The sequence below is a fragment of the Xiphophorus maculatus genome, chromosome 24, assembly GCF_002775205.1.
Source record: "Xiphophorus maculatus strain JP 163 A chromosome 24, X_maculatus-5.0-male, whole genome shotgun sequence".
NCBI classification, from domain to species: domain Eukaryota; kingdom Metazoa; phylum Chordata; class Actinopteri; order Cyprinodontiformes; family Poeciliidae; genus Xiphophorus; species Xiphophorus maculatus.
In genome coordinates this window covers 8,796,794-8,810,445 of record NC_036466.1, presented here as the reverse complement: position 1 = coordinate 8,810,445, position 13,652 = coordinate 8,796,794, and positions in this window count along the sequence as shown.

The window sequence follows — 13,652 nt, the reverse complement described above, 5'->3', positions numbered from 1 at the left end:
GTTTAGCCCATCCCCACCCAATTCCCCTCCCCCGATGTCTCAACTAATCGTATAAATAGAAACCCATCACTCAGACAGTAAATTGTAAATGACTGCAGTGTTTCTTTTTTTTTTTCTCCCCCCTTTGCTTCACGAGGATAAGGACGAAAAAGAATTAAAAGAGAGCAACAGTGAGGGTGAACTCAGAAACAAGATAGAGAAAACAAGAAGACGGGGAGAGGAAAGTAATTAGAGTGAAGGGAGGGGAAGGTGGGGGACCCCACTCAATAAATCTGAGCCGCACAGCAACCTGTCAGTCTCGGGGCTATTTTTATTGGTCACCGAGGATCAGCTAGCATTAGTCACCGAGGTCTCGCTCTGTGTGGCTGAATGGTTGAGTGCTCCAACTTGCGTGTGTGTGTAAGTGACTGGGTTTGTGTTTGCATCTGGAGGGATTCCATCAATAACACCTGGATCGGCGCCAGGGGCAGAAACTGGCAGTCACACTGGAGACGTCCAAAAGAGAAGCAAGCTTTCGCAGTTAGATGAAGGCATGCATCATAATGAGTAGAAACGAGAGACGGGAAGAGAGGGGGAAAGAGGTAGAGAGCAAGTTAGGTTTTCATGTTTGCTACCATCTGACAAATCTTCACTCATGATCTCATGAACCCGCAAGTTCTTGTTTGACCAAAACATCCTCTGCGAATTTTTAGCATTGTTCCAAACTCCTGTATTGAATTGATCATTTCTCACATTTGAGGAAGTCAGCAATGGAAATCATGAACTTGCAGTTTGTTTGGTGTATTTTATGCTATAAACAGCAACAATGTGGATGTGAATTGTATGTCTTTTAAAGATTGACTGGTTGGTGTCGTTAAAAACATGCTCCTGTACAGAAAATTATTCTTTGGAATGGTTTCACTTTTAGCTGTTAAATATTGCTGTCTTTGTTGCTAATTTTGCCTATTTGACCATAGTCAGCTAGACATTCAAATAGCCCCAACATTGACCTTTAAGAACATTTAAGAATTAAGTTTGTCTTAAACAAGGTCTTACATCACAAGGATGGGGTGAGATTAGAGTTTAGTTTTAGGTTGGAATTGGTTTGTATTCAGTTTTCTGAAGTCTCCTGTTTGATGGCGTGTGTGTGTGTGTGTTTGGTGCCTGGTCCTCTACAAACAACCTGAAAGAGTGCTTTTGCTTAATCAGTAGTCTGGCTGCTGCAGTGACTTGACTGATCCCTCAAGAATTGTCCGGCTTCAAGGGCTGATGTTGCCGACGCTCCAAGGATCATTCAGCATTAATGCTTTGAAGCTCTGCTGAGTGCTGGTTGTGTCACCCGACACACACAGTGCTGTGGTTCGGGTTAATAGAAGTCAAAGACACCCTTTGGAGCTGCAGGAAATGCATTTAATTACAAACAGAGGCATTTATGCTTAAAATACATATACATATATATATGTATTTATATATATATTTCCCCTACTGTGACGCCTTCAAGAAATATTTAGACCGTTTGGTGTTTTAAAAGAAATTCTTCTCTTGCTGAGCTTGTGCCAGGAAAAATCTAAATCAGACAAGGACAAAACCAGGGGGGAAAAAACCTTCTGCCTGTTTTTTTGCTTTTTGATGAAATCATTTCTGACTGTTTCTTCATCTTTTCCAGTTGACATGGAGATAAGAGTATCAGACGAGGTCTATCTCCTTGAGGAAACAACTAACCGTCACTTAACTTGATCAGATTAGTAAGCATATCCCTCACCTGTGTTGCATTTTAAATATTTGTCTTAAATATTTTATTTCCTAGGGTCTAAATTCCTTTTTTTAAGACCCAAAAGGGAAAACCAAATACTTCAAACTGGAGTTTATTTAAGGAGTCAGAACAATTATAAAACTGAATCAGGACAAATTAAAACCCAAGAAACCCGGAGTACAGACTATGATTAACATTAAATAAGACCTTAAAGTTTGTTAGAGCGCCCACACTACTGTACAGACAGAGATTTGCAACCTAAAATAAAGACTTGCATCATCAAACCCGGCGCTTCACAGCCACACTCATCATCACAAACACAGCAGGAGGGCTTTGACTACATGAACGCATTAAAATTTGTTTGCAACACTGAAGACGGGAAGTTGAACTGTTGCTTTTGATCGCTTGGATGGGAAGGGATGGGAAAGGAAAAGCCTCCAAATTACATATGTGCGAGAATGCAAAATGAGCAAGAACACATAATCTCACAAAGCAGCTGATTAAGATGTGGCGGGCTGCACTGACGTGCCAAAAACCAGGATTAATATGCTGAAGCCACCTCCCCCAGCCCCTGACTTTATGTGTTTTGCCACATCCGAGACGATTTATGATATTAAATGCGGTTCAGTAACGCCAAAGCCTTTTGTCATTGCCAGAAAAGCCGTGGGTCTACTTGTTGGACTTAAAAGGCTTCAGTTCGTGAAATGTCACAATCTGGTGTGAAATCTGTCCGTTGTGACAAATAAGTGACACTTAAAATGGCCACAGATTGCACATTGTTTAATCGTAACCTCAAGTATACAAGACAGCGTTACTTTACAAAACAAAGATGAAGGCAAAGCTGGAAGAATAGCACATCCTCGCTGCTGCTCAGATGTATTTGGTTAACGTAGCAGAGATCTTCTCTATAAAAGCTGGAGTTTTTTGACCAATTTGAAAAGAGCTACAAAACAATTTCTAAAGTTATGTGTTCACATTGGCCATCTAACCAGCTGTGTGTTTTTGTGATTTGCTGCCCCATTCATTGTAAGACTGCTGTGCTGTACCTTTCGGATGTAATTCACTGTGCATTGTGACAGGGGTGACTGGTTGCCCTCACATTGTGTAAAAGCTTCAATTCAATGTCTTTTTTTTTCTTTTTTTTTACTGCAGTGTTCCAGGTTTAATGAGGAAACATGTAGGACTTTTGTCCTGCCTAACAAAGCCTAAGGTCAGGCTGTTCAGTAGAAATCAGAAAAGATGCAGAAAACCCCACAAGCACCATCTAAGACTCAACTAGCCTCTGGTATTGTGTTAAATATCAAATGTCACAACGGTAGAGTTACAAAAAAGGTTTGGATTGGTTGGGAAAGTTGCCAGGAGAAATTTAATTCTTTTTATTGAAAAGAAACCAATTTAGGATTAGAACTTTAAGAAAAAAACAAGACTTCTTGATAAGATGAAATCAAATAAAATCAAACTCCAGACACAAGCTCCCAGGAGTATCAGTAGAGAGAAGCGATGGATGCCTTTCAGTCACTGAGTCAATTCATGAATGTCTCTGTATACTGAAGTGTTTCGGTTGTTTTGCAGTTCTCTGGAAGTTTGTTCCAGATTTGTTTGGTTGTGGTTTTCTGGGAGACGCAGAGCAGAACCAGAACCAGAAGACCTGAGAGGTCTGGAAAAATAATACAATAACAGTTTTTTTATGTATGTTGTTGGTTGCTAAGCCGTTCATTGATTTATAAGCTTACAAAAGTTTTTTAAAAGTCTATAATAAGACTTTGGTGCTAGGGTGATGTAGTCTATATCCCTGGTTTTAGTGAGAATGTGAGCAGCAGCATTCTGGGCTATTTAGACAGACCTTTGAATTCATTGTTGCAGTAATCAATGTGACTAAAGATAAACACAGATGAGTTTCTTTTAATCCTAGAAATAATACTAGAGATGGCAGGGTTAAAGAAGAATTCCTCCAACATTTTTGATTTATAAAGTCCAAATCACTGAGCAGAGGATGAGATTTATGTCCAGTTTTTTTTTTGCTAAAATCTCTTGCAGATTTTAGCCTTAGTTTCCTGTTTATAGCTACTGTTCAGTTGTTTTATGCCATTTGCTTCAAGTTTCAACATGTTTTATCTTCACTGTTGAGCCACAGTTGAAGGGTTACTGTGCAAAACAGTTTAAGTAAATCGTCTTCACTGCCTCCAGATGTCTAGATGTATAAAATTTTCTCAACGTGATTGGCTGATTTGCTATTTAACAAGCAACTGAATACCCAATATAGAAGCTTGTCAGTGTAAATGTACAATTTATGGTTAAGCCATGCCTCTGAAACCTGTGATATTGCATTAGTGATGCATGAAGTGAAATTCTCTGTTCAGATAATATTCCCGATTCCGTCTAAAATACTGCAAACTTCGCGGCTGCAGGCGCTTACTTATTGGTGCGTCAAGAATAATGAACTTGTTCTCCATAAACAGTGCTCAAAAACTCTCTGAAATTTGTGCTAATCACAACAAGGCGAACGTACGCTCGCTATTAATGTGTTTTATTAAGCGTGAGTTTTGGTATTGCTTTTCGTTCGCCGTTCAAACAAAGCAAATAAAAAACAAATTAAAGAGGTAGAAGTGGAAAATGCAGCGGCCTACGACTCTTCAGAGTTTAGCTTGTGCCAATGTTTCGGCGTGAAGGTTTACATTTGGATTATAGAATAAGGCTGTAAGTGAAATTTGACCTTTACGGTGTACAGTGAGTAATCCCCGGGGATTAAAGAGAACAAAGACAAACCAGTATTTTTGATTTTTTTAATGCTACAGTACTACCTGGATTAAAAAAAGAAAGCTATGAAATTTAGATAAACGTACACATAAATGCAAGGCAGATCGTTTCTGGCAGGCCACTCGTGGCGCCGACACAAAGCCAACCTCTTCCTCCCGGCTGCACGTGCGTCTCCAGCACCCAAGCAAAGCCATTATCACCTTCAGGCGGGGGGGGGGGATAGGAGCAGAAGATTACGCCAGCAACAGTCAGCTATTGCTTGACTCAGAGCCATTATCCCAAACCTCCCTTATTCACTTCTCATCGTTACATTCATCACCTCCGGATCCTTGAGTCGCTCTGCTGCTTGTGTAAATGATGCACACTGGCAGCCATGTCAGAGTGTGTATCCCGAGTGTGTGTGTGTTGTCCTGCCGAGTGAAGTTTTAGTGTTCTAATTTCATTTGTAATTTAATCTTTTTTTTTTCTTTTCTTCTGGATGAGGTTTTGATGCAGCCAAATGGCTTGGCTCAGAATTGGTATTACATTGATATTTCAATATTAAACTACAGTCTGTGGCACTTTGCAAATGAATGTAAACTGTGGGGTTTGAAAACAGCCTGCTAGTTTGCAGAATGCTTTTTGTGCTTGTGTGTGTGTGGGAGGGTGTGGGAGGAAATATAAATTCAGATATTTGTTTATGAATTTTAAAGTAGAGATTATGAGAAACGCTATGTTTTCATTTCAATATTTCAGTTATTAGGGATGTCCTGATTCAATTACTGGGTACTGATTTACTCGTACTAGAGTTCTTAATGTATGATGGAACTAAAAAATAAATAAAATTAGGAGAAGTCATGAAATTCATAATTTAATGAGAATAAACTCATACGAAAACAGTCATATTACAAGAATAAAGTCATATGAGAATAAAGTGGAAATAATGCAAGAAAAAAGTTATTGTTTTGTCTTTATTCTTGTATTATTTTGACTTTATTTTTGTTTTATTTCAACTTTTCCTCATCATATTATGACTTTTTTCTCATACAAGTTCATCCTCATTAATAATAACTTTGTTCTCATATTTTTGTGACTTTTTTCGTGCTGTACTAACTATTCTACAGTATTTTTTTAAAAAAGTACTACGTTGATGAAGGAAGAGAAATTTTCAGATTAGAGCCAGCATGTTTCCACTGGTCCTACATTTCTTATCTAAAAAGCAAGTAACTGGAAGAATTTTTATAGAATGTATTTTATGGATTGTGCTGCAATCATGACTGTTTTTCAGTCATGATTAGAGCACAAAATAACCTGTAAATCCCCAAGATTTAACCATCAAATTCTGACAGCTGGTGGTAAAACAATCCCACTCCCTGTGAGTCACAACACAACCAGATCTTAAGAAAACATGCGTGCTTGATGTGCAGAGTTTAAAATTCAGTGTGACTTGCTGGGATGTATGCCTCTCATGAGCCCACCGCACATAAACATCCATCACTGCATAAAAATTCTCCTCATAAATATTCATCAGCAGTCGATCTCCGTCACCGGAGTGGTCCTAAGGAGTTGTTGATTCGCAGGAACTCAAAAGTGATAAACGTTGGCGATATTTTGTTGATGCGTGTTCTTCAGGGTATGTTGATATTTTAGATTTTTAAAGTGGGAAAACAGAGAAATGTCTTCGTGTGACACTGTTTCACTGAATTGAATCAGTCGTTAATGGATGAATAAACAATAGATGTTAAAAATAGTTTTTAAAAGTTAGAATTTGTTGTGGATTTACTTTTATAAACACAAGGTAGATATACTACAGAAAGGTATTCATAAATAGTTGATGAAGCCATCAACCAGCTTCTGCCATAATTCTAGCTGGATGTTTGGTCATTCTGCTTTGCTGAACTGATAGACATTATTTAAATTGCTTGTTTTCTTACCTCGGTTCGAGCTTTTAACCTACCTTTTATTCAGCAAAAGGTTTCAAAGCACCGAATGTAAATAGAAAAATCTCCGAAAGTGATTTTTGACCGGTGGCTTTGATCTCCATCTGTGAAATGCTTTGAGCAACTGGTCAAAGCCAGTCTGACCGATGAAGTACTGGGCCAGGTTGACCCATTGTGGTTTGCCTACCACAGAGGAGTGGAGGATGTTACAGATAATCTTGTTTCATTATCTACTCAGGCATATTGAGGGCAGAAATCCCACGTAAGGCTTTTTATTTGTGAATTTGCTTTCAGCTTTTCATGCAATTTAACCCCGCATCTTGTTGAATAAACTCTTTCATCTTGATGTTGGCTGGACAAAATGAAAAAAGAAAAAAAAAGAGTATGTAGCATGTAGTGTACAGGCAGTAACTAAAGGTGTTTGTATCTGGTGAAATTTTGGTTAAAACAACTTCTTCATTCAGTAAAGTTACTCAAAGTGGGTAGAGTATTCAGAAATTTTACTCAAGTAAGAGTTGTGATATGGCATAACAAAATTACTCGCGTAAAACTAAAAAGTACACTACCTAAAAGAAAAAAAAAATTCCCCAAGAAAAGTAGCTTTAGTAAATGTAACTCTGCCACCAAATCTGAGGTTTTGGCGAAGAAAAATACCAGTGTGAGCCCAGGCAGGCTTGCCACAGAATTAATCTGAACTGAAATAAAGCAAGTCACTCGCAGCGCTGGATGAAAGGTCAGGGGCTCCACCTGACTTTTAACGATCATGTGCCAAATTAAGGGGAAATGTCAAAGAAATTTCACGGTACCACTTGTGTTTTCGCTATTGGGGGAGATTGCCTTGAATCGAGAAGTTTCATTGAACGAATACTTTTTTGAAAGAAGAAAAAAAATCTGCATTCTTCACAATACTTCTAGAAGATACTATGAGCTAACAAAAGTGTGTTGAAACATTATATACTTTTAATTTGCAAGCATGAAACGTTGTTATTTCAGCCATATTTTGAGGCAACAGACAGCAGCAACTACACTCAATCCTGAGGCAATACTGTTTTTTTTTTATTTCGTTTACCTGCCTCAGCCAACCACCATTGTGATGGTGTTGATTGCCTGACTTTCTGTTTGTGTGCCTGTGTGTGTGCTCAGGGCACTCCACAGTGGGGAAACTTGCAATGATCTTACAGTGAGCCATTACTTTTGTGGCTGTGATATATCTTTGAGAAATTCGTTCTCTCTCTTTTGTTTCCCTTCTTCCTCTTACTTGGATACCCACACACACACACACGCCGACGCTCTCACACCGACCGAGGATGCCGGTCGTCCATCTCGACCTGACACCCCCAAGCAGTGATGTTTTCCTTTGGTGTCGATGGCGTGGGGTATAATTTACCAACTGATAGAGTTCACTCTCTCTCCCCTCTGCTTTCCCCTCACTCCATCAACCTCGGTCGCTTCTTCCTTCTGTTCACCTCTGTCAAGCTTGATCTCTGTTTCAAACCCTGCTGACTTCTTGTCTTTGTTTCATTCTTCACTCCTTTTGATGGATGACACCTGCAGAAAGCCTCCCGCCTCACGAGCACAGACATGGAGTCAAACATGTAAATATATAGGCTGTAAGCACGGTGGCTAAAATGTCAGGTGTTTTTAAGGAGGCTGGTTACATTCACTGCTCTGGAATGACATTTGGCAAAGTGATATACACCGAACAGGACAGTGTCATCTACAATAACTTCAGTAGTCGATGTCAGATCATATATAAAGAAAACTGACTTCTTCTTGACAGTTTTGCAGAATTCTTCAGCTCCTTTTGCTGTAAAATATTTTACCTAGGCATCCATCGAAGGATGTGTGCAACCCACAAACATTCAGGTAGTTCAACTGTTGATTGTTTTGATATATTGCCTCACAAAATCGACAAGAACAAAGTTTGAACAGTCGCTAATTGGATAAGAAACATTTTCTCGACTTATTCACCATTGGTGGTGGTTGAACCTCTGAAATCCAAATTCTATTTTATTAAAAAGACACATTTTCTACGACTCTAGGAGACCAATTGTGAATAATTGAACTACAGCTTTGTGTGTTTTTTTGGATTGTGTGGCCAGTTGCCCATGTCACCCGTATCATAGACTGATTTGATTCTTTTGGGGGGTTTTTCACCATGTCACACAAGAAAACCGAGTGTTTAAGGTGTTACCTTAAAATAAATGCAGACTTGTGTCTCTAATTTTCTTAAGTAAAGTAAATGAACCTTTCAGAAGCTTAGAAAGCCATGTTGAAAAAAGGAAAAAGTGAAATTTTTTCAAAGGGATAACAAACGTATGTTTACACTGACTTCTTTAATTAAGAAGTTTCTGATGTATTTTCATAACATACAAACATTGGGTATGTATCTTTTACACGACACACTTAAATATTTCAGTGGGACATTGCAACATAAGAGACAGTTTGATAGTGGATTCACTAAAAGTCTATAGAACCTTTTATAAAAAGGCTTTACTTGTACAACAATTATGGTCAAAACAAAATAAATACCTAACTTAGGTCTTGGTAGATACAAACTGAAACAAAAAATTAAGGCATTTCTTCTGTGAGTGTCGTCAAATGGAAAGTAGAGGAAAAACATGATGTTCTTTGAATAGTGTGTAGGAAAATGAATTGCCACGAGGGTCATCATGGAAAAGCTTGGGTCAGATACAGTAGGATGGGTCAGATTTATTTCTTTTGATCTGCTTGAATTTTATGGTGGTATTAAGCTGCTGCGAGTCGTGGTGCATTACGCAGTGATAAACCTGACCTCCAATTATTTACAGCGTCTCCTCCGCAGCATCGCGGCAAAGGTTTTTTTTTCTTCCATCTGACAAGCTCGCTTGAGTTTTGACATACTTAAACTGCCTTGACATACGATTGTATTATGACCACTCAAAGCCTCTCAACAATTTTACGACAAACAGAATGAAAAAGAGCCGGGTAAAAGAATAACAAGTTTAAGTATAAGGCGTTATTTACTTGTCGTATAAATTCAACAAATTAGCACTTGGGTCCGCGTGAAAACCAAGCTCATTTTTATTTTTTAAATGCCGTGCAGAAAACAACTTCTTGACAAAGATTCCTTGAGATAATGTGGGGGATCATATCACTAATCCATATATTTAGGGTGCATTTAATTTTCAAGAACCAATAAAGCAGTCCTCAATTGGAACTTGTAAATAAACATGTACATAATGGAAAGGGACAGCAAGATGACCAGTGAAGAAGCCATTTTTAAAAAAAATATATACTTATATATGGCTTCTAAGATGGAAGGCGTGTGAGGGACAGAGGATTAGCACATGGGTTCTTCCTCATGCATAATGACACGGACCAAATGTCCTCAAACAAAAGATCCTAACTGAGCAAACTGTGCTGGTGACCAGCCAGCCGGACGCTGGAGCCCAGCCTGATGCACTAATCTCATTATGCTGTCCGAATCCAAAACGGCTTTTCAAAGGCGTTTTATCGAGCAGAGCCCACTTTCTTCGCCTGAGTCAATCTCATGTTTAAACACTGAAAACAAGAAAAAAGTCCCTTGCGTCATTTGTCTGCCAAAAAAAGTTAGTTCAGATGGATAAAACGATTTGTCAGATGAATGTTCACATACTGCTCTGTTTCAGATGGCTCCTACAAAAACGTGATCTTGTGTAATGTTTCTTTGTTTTGTAATTATTATTAGTAGAATTTTATTTTCATTCACTAAGAATTTTTTTAGATGTATAATTTTTCTAGAAAGGGTGAACTCTACAGACATTTGCCCAACTGAAGATGAATGTGTTTGAACTTGACAACATCTATGTCTATTAGCTTCTTATTAATGTTTCTCTTGTGCCAGCATTAAGAGAATTTGCTTCACGTTTCCCACAGGGTTGATTAATACAGGAGAAACAGGGAACTCATTGGAACTTGATGAAGCTGGAACATCGAGTTCCAGCAGAACAGCAGATTCGCACAACTTTATTGGAGCCATTTCTTAGCATTCTATTACTGATGGTTCAGGAAAAATAATGTGTAATTGTTTGTCGGTTCAAACAATTGTACAAAAAAAACATAGTACACGTTTATTTTGCCAGTTTGACTGGTAGTGGAAAAGAAATGAATGTAATAGTGCATTGTTTTGGAGTGATTTTATTCATAAATTTCTTCGGTTTTTCCCAAAAGTCAGTGGCTGGATTTTTGGAATTTGGAGATATCATGGATTTCAAAGCGGACAATAATGCTAAACATCCAAACTTGTTTAGGAACGGACAAAACAGACCAAGATAAAAATGATCTTGTCTCCTTTTCAACTTTTAAAGAAATCTCAGCAACTATGACTAAACAGTTCTGTAAAAATGTAGCATAAATGTTTTGCACAGTATTGCCGAATAACTTGTAAGCTATACATTTCTACTGCTGTTCTTAATATATAACATGACCAAATTACATCTGAAAGCTTGCAAAAAAAAGCAGCCCAGTGCATTATAGCCTAGTGTAACTAGTGCAGTGTAGACCTACAGTAGACCTAGTGTAGATTAGTGTAGCTTACCAAACCAAATTTCCTTATAGCTTTGTGAAGCATTTGAAAGATCTCGCTTTCATTCAGCTGGTTGTAACTGTGAAAATCCAAAGCAGTTGTCTATATTATCAGGTAAATTATTCTCATTATGTCGAAAAGGATTCAGAAACAAACAAAGTTTTTTTGGTTTGTTTTGTTTTTTTGCATTGGAGGATGAAAAAACCATGAATGCTATTCTTTATTTTAGAAATTCACCAGTCTCCAATGTACACAAATGTTTTCTTTTATAACATAAAGTCAAAAAGAACAGAGTTGTGAGATAAATCTAGGAGGTTAGATGAAAGAGACCAAATTTAGTCAAATTTAGTCGAACTTAATCGGCTTTCTGTTTTACATGTACGATACAGAAAATAGCAATGCTGTAGGTCTGCAAACCCTCTCCCATAAATACCTGGCCTCATCGAGCTAAATCACACCTGTGTTAATTTGAGGGTTTTGGTGAGCAATGGAGATCAAAGCGTGCGACTTGAGGAAACACAAAAGGTGCATGGAGGTTATTAAGTAGGGAGGTGAAGGGTTGATCTGACTAAGAGCAGGAAATTAGGAGGAGGAGCAGCAGGTGGAGTGGAGGGAAGGGCAAAGCCGACTAAGCACTTTCCTGTCCATTTTTTATCAGGTGGGCCAAATTAGGCTAGGCTCCACTCCCTCCTTTCCACGTGTGTGTGTGTGAGAGAGCATCTGCTTCCACATTCCACACGCGTCGTTCCTCTCAGCAACCCAGAGCTCAGGATAGCGTCGCTTCAAACACCCTTCTCAGCAACCCGCCGTATCACCAACACTGATTTATTAGTCGGCGGGCACCGTCCATCACGCCGGGATGCGGGGAGGCATCATGTTTTCTCTGCGTGTGTGTACTTCATTGCTCTGTTTTCCACCGCCACCCACCCCTCCAAAGCCCCTCGCAATTCTCTTTCCCTTTCTGTCCTTGTTCTCTTGTTGTGAGGGCATCTCTGTCATCCCCGCTGCCTGTTTGATCCGGTGACCCGTCGACTCTTGGTTGACTTCTCCCCTCTGTAGCCCGTCATTTGTAATCCCACGGTGTCTGGCCGTTGGTGCTTCGCTCACACGCACTGGCCAGAAGCTGACATTTAGAAGAAAGCAAAAACTACATTGCAACCTGTGGCGGCCAAAATAATAGCTGTTATGCTTTAGAAGCAACGGGGAGATTTCAGACATAATCAGAATCAAAGCAAGGCTTTTAGACGAAAGTAAAAATACAGAATCCAGCTGGTAGGTTGTTCAAATCATTCTAGTTTTATTCTAGTGTTAAAAAAGTCACATTTGATTTTATTGCTGTAATCAATGTTCCGTTCTTGCTGGATGAATAAAAAATACAAATTTAATGGACAATACAAACATTTTTAATGGCAATATATTTTCACTAACATCTTAATAGTAAATGGTTATTTGGTAAATGTCTACCTTTTGTACAATTACTTGTCTTTATAGGTCTAAATGTTGTAAAATATGCTCTGAAAGTGTACATCAATATGACTTTGAATCTGTACACTTATCACAAAATGTCCAATCAGACTTAATAAACCAAAATTTGTTCTGTGGAACAAAATTTACAAAATAGACTTTTTAAAAAGATTTGTTTATGCGGTGACAGATAACAGACTTGGAAAGTCCTGTTGCATAAACCATGAATTTAGCAATTCCAAAAATTGAGAGAGCAATCAGAATCCTAACCTGTACACCTAACCTAGCACTTAATGCTACTCACACCATAATTATCCTCTGCAGACTTAATTAAACATGTGTAATATTACTTTCCTGTGAGCATTAATTGTTGCCAAGTTTCATATGAGCATGAATGTGAGCATAACTCTGATTAATTGAGCCCAATAAACCTTCTTGGGAACCTGGTACTTTGTTCTGGATGATTACAGATATAGGCCGTGGCCCATCGGTGCCCTGCTGTATTCTCCTCTGCATTTTGCCTAATGGCGCCATTAAGGCCCATTTGAAAAAGCATCTTATTTATCTCGATTGCCTTCATTCTCAATAAAATAGTTTGCATTTATCCTCCTTTCTTTTATGTTGGGTGGGGTTCAGAAAAACCTCAGATGTTTGGGCTTGCTGATTTTACTATGCCAGGTTTTTATGAGGGGGGAGGGAGCCACAAGAGAAAACAAAAACTTTAAAAAATCAAATTGATTAAGTCAAAAGTGGAACCTCTGTATTTTGTCCGAGGAGCAATTTACCACCCGAGTGACGTCAACATTTCTAATGAAATTGGACTGTTCAGTTTGACGACTTGTTTTATTTCTGCCCTATCTTGTCCTAATGAGTGATACATGCCCTGAATTCATCTCCAATTAGAGTCCTGTCATGTCTCACTTCACATGGAGCCCCCCTCTCCCCGCCCTTGCAGTGAGAACAATGGTACCATTAACAAAATGAATGAGAAACCCCTTAACTGGTGGGTTACTTCCCACAATTAACAACATGCTTTCCAGCTGACAACTGGGGAATAAGATAAGCAGGTAAATGTGCTTCGACTAAGTGCTAACAGCAAGGCACTCCTAGTGATGACTAAATGCCTCTATAGCATTGGGGAATTGTGTAGAAATCTTTCCTTAATTACATATTCTTTTCATACAGCCACGATTGGTTCTAGGTTTAAGAGTTTTATGTTTTAGATTCTACGTAT